Below are 3,780 nucleotides of genomic sequence, written 5' to 3' on the forward strand. Positions count from 1 at the left end.
TGAGATCACAAATGTATGTTTTGGCTGCCATCAAGTCAATACAGTAATAGGTTGGTGAAAACATCAAAACACAATCAAAGCTGCCTTCAGTGTCTGAGTGCGGAATTCACTGGGCAGTCAGCCAGAAAAGGTCATTTTTCTTTTTTTCCCATCTCATCAGTAATCATGAAGGAAATAAATTGTGGTTTTTGCAAAAAAAGTCTAAGTGATTGCTCTATGGAAAATTTCTGAATACTCCCAAGGATGTGTGTTTATTTGACTTAGGTTAGTACGCGGACATGTGACAAGGAGGTATCAATAACCCAGTGAATTTGTGCTTGCATATGTTTATCTACGGGGAGTGGGAATTGCCGAGGAGAAGCAACTGTGTCTTTAGGATTTGAAGTCAAAGCTTCAGAAGAGGGTGTGTTTTGCTAAGTTCCAGTGTGGTGTATCCATAACATCGACGATTTTTCATGAGGGAAATGCTTCCAAGAGAACGACCACAAACTTAATGTCTATTTCCAGAGACACTTACAGGGACTTTTGGGCCCTTATGCATTCACAATGAAATGGGCACTGTTAGACGTCTTGACGTTAAAGACTTTCAGTCCAGTTTTATTTTTGTTTTTGGGTTTTGTTTTGTTTTGTTTTGAGCTCTGCTTTTTTTTTATTGAAGTAGGTATACAATATCACATTAGTTTCAGGCATATAATATAGTGATTTAACACTTATACCCAGTAAGATCACCAGGACAAGTCCCGTTACCATTGCTCACCATGCAAAGTAATTACAGGATTAGTGACTGTAGGCCCTATGCTGTACTTTTTACTTCCCCGTGACTTATTTATTTTATGACTAAAAATTTTTACTGCTTATTTTGCCTAACTCCCATCCTCTCTCCTTTGGCAACTACTAGTAGTCTTTACTTATAAGGCTGTTTCTGTGGGGTTTTTTTATGTTTATTTTTTTAGATTCGACATATAAGTGAAAACATATGGCATTTGTCTATCTCTAACTTATTTCATTTAACATATAATTCTCTAGATCCAAACATGACACAATTCGCAAGATTTCATTCTGATGACTGAGTAATATGCCATCGTGTGTGTGTGTGTGTGTGTGAGAGAGAGAGAGAGAGAGAGAGAGAGAGAGAGAGAACACCAGATCTTTACCCATTCATCTATTAATGGATATTTAGGTTGTTTCCATATTGTTGCTATTGTAATTAGTGTTGCCATGAACATGCACATGCATATCTTTTCAAATTAGTATTTTCATTTTCTTTAGATGAATACACTGACGTGGAATTGCTGGATCATATGGTAGCTCTATTTTTAATCTTTTAAGGAACCGCCACACTATTTTCCACCGTGGCTGCACCAGTTGACGTTCCCCCTCACAGAGCATGAGCATTCCTTTCTCTCCACATCTTCACCTCCATTTGTTATCTCTTGCTTCTTTGATACTAGCCATTCGGACAGTGTCAGGTAGTAACTCGTTATGGTTTTGATTTGCATTTTTCTGATGACGAGTGATGACGCATCTTCTCATGCGTCTCTCAGCCATCTTTCTGTCTTTGGAAAAATGTCTGTTCAGGTCCTCTGCCCATTTTGTGATCAGATTGTTTGCTTGTTTGTTTTTTTGGTATTGAGCTGTAGGAGTTCTTTATATATTTGCATATTGACCCTTTATCAGATATATCATTTGCAAATATCTTTTCCTATTTAGTAGGCTGCTTTTTTTTGTTGATGGTTTTCTTCACAGTGCAAAAGACTTTTGGTTTGGTATAATCCTGTTATTTATTTTTGCTTTTGTCGTCCTTCCCAAGGAGCACAGAACCCATGTATATATACTGCTAAGACCAACATCCAGGAATTTACTGCCTATATTTTCTTCTAGGATTTTTATAGTCTCAGGTGTTACACTAGGTTTTTAATCTACTTTAAATTTATTTTTTTTGTGTATATAGTATAAGAAAGGTGCCCATTTTCATTCCTTTGCATGTAGCTGTTCAATTTTCCCTGCACCATTTATTAAAGAGACTATCTTTTCACCATTGTGTTTTCTTGTCTCCTCTTATGTAGATTAATTGACCATATAACCATGGATTTATTTCTGTGCTCTCTATTTTGTTCCGTTGATCTATGTGTCTGTTTCTGTGCTAGGACCATATTGTTGTGATGCTATAGCATTTTAGTATAGCTTGAAATCTGAAAGCATGATATATCTAGCTTGGTTCTTCTTTTTTTTCTTTAAAAAATATGGAACGCTTCACGGATTTGCATGTCATCCTTGTGCAGGGGCCATGCTAATCTTCTCTGTATCATTCTAATTTTAGTAAATGTGCTACTGATGCGAGCACTAGCTTGGTTCTTTACCAAGATTGCTTAGGCTACTTGAGTTTTTTGTGGTTTCATACAAATTTTAAGATTATTTGTTCTGTTTCTGTGAAAAATGCTAGTGGTTTTTCATAGGTATTACGTTGAATCTGTAGATTTTTGGGATATCTAAACATTGTGGATAACATATCTAAGCATTGTGGATATCTAAACATATCTAAGCATTGTGGATATCTAAACATTAATTCCTCTAATCCAGGAGTATGGTGTATCCTTCCATTTATTTTGTTACCTATAAATTCTTTCATCAGTATCTTACAGTATTCAGAGTACAGGTCATACACCTCCTTGGCTAAATGTATTCCTAGGTATTTTATTCTTACTGATGCAACTGCATCTACTGCAACTGCAAATAGGATTGTTTTCTTAATTTCCCTTTCTAAAGATTCATTATTAGTGTATAGAAATGCAACAGATTTTCTATTATTTTAGTATCCTAAAAATTTACTGAATTTATTAGATCCAATAGTGTTTTTGGTAGAATGGTAAGGGTTTTGTATATAAAGTATCATGTCATCTGGAAACAGTGACAGTTTTACTTCTTACCAATTAAGTTTTTTTTTTTTTTTTTCCCTTGTCTCATTGCTGTGGATAGGACTGCTGGTTCTGTTTTCGAATAAAAGTAGTGGGGTGGACATTTTTGTCTTATTCTTGATCTTTGAGGAAAAACTATCAGTTTTTCACCATTGACTAGGATGTCAGCTGTGGGATGGTCATATATGGCCATTATTATGTTGAGATATGTTTCCTCTATATCTATGTTGTTGAGAGTTTCTAATAAATTGATAGTGAATTTTGTTAAAAGCTTTTTGTGTATATATTGAGATGATCATAGATTTTTAGCCTTTACTTTGTTAATGTGGTATATCATGTTAATTGATGTGCATCCTAGACTAAATCCTGCTTAATTGTGCTATATGATCTTTTTAATGTGCTTATGAATTTGTTTAATATTTCATTGAAGAATATTTTATCTGTGTTCATCAGGAATATTTGCTGTAATCTTCTTTTTTTGTAATGTCTTTGCCTGGTTCTGTTATAAAGATAATGCTGGCCTCAGGAAGTGTTGCTTCCTCCTTCATTTTTGGTAAGTTTAAGGATAGGCATTAACTCTTTTTTTTTTTTTAAGATTTTATTTATTTATTCATGAGAGACACAGAGAGAGAGGTAGAGACACAGGCAGAGGGAGAAGCAGGCTTCCTGCAAGGAGCCCAATGCGGGACTTAATCCCAGGACCCAGGGTCATAACCTGAGCCAAAAGCAGAGGCTCAACCACTGAGCCACCCAGGTGTCCCGGCATTAACCCTTCTTTAACTATTTGATACAATTCACATGTGAAGGCATCTGCTCCAGGACGTTTCTTTGTTAGATTTCTGATGACTGATTCAATTTTTATCAC

The 3,780-nt window shown here is 35.4% G+C and overlaps 1 non-coding gene across 1 annotated transcript; it reads right to left on the bottom strand.

Annotated features, from left to right (window-relative positions):
• Positions 1-2,237: 2,237 nt before the first annotated feature.
• Positions 2,238-2,344, bottom strand: LOC112641687 (U6 spliceosomal RNA). The gene has a single exon (XR_003124774.1). It is a non-coding gene; the product is annotated as a U6 spliceosomal RNA (small nuclear RNA).
• Between the last annotated feature and the right edge of the window lie 1,436 nt (positions 2,345-3,780).

The sequence above is a fragment of the Canis lupus genome, chromosome 33 (assembly GCF_003254725.2).
Source record: "Canis lupus dingo isolate Sandy chromosome 33, ASM325472v2, whole genome shotgun sequence".
Lineage (NCBI taxonomy): Eukaryota > Metazoa > Chordata > Mammalia > Carnivora > Canidae > Canis > Canis lupus.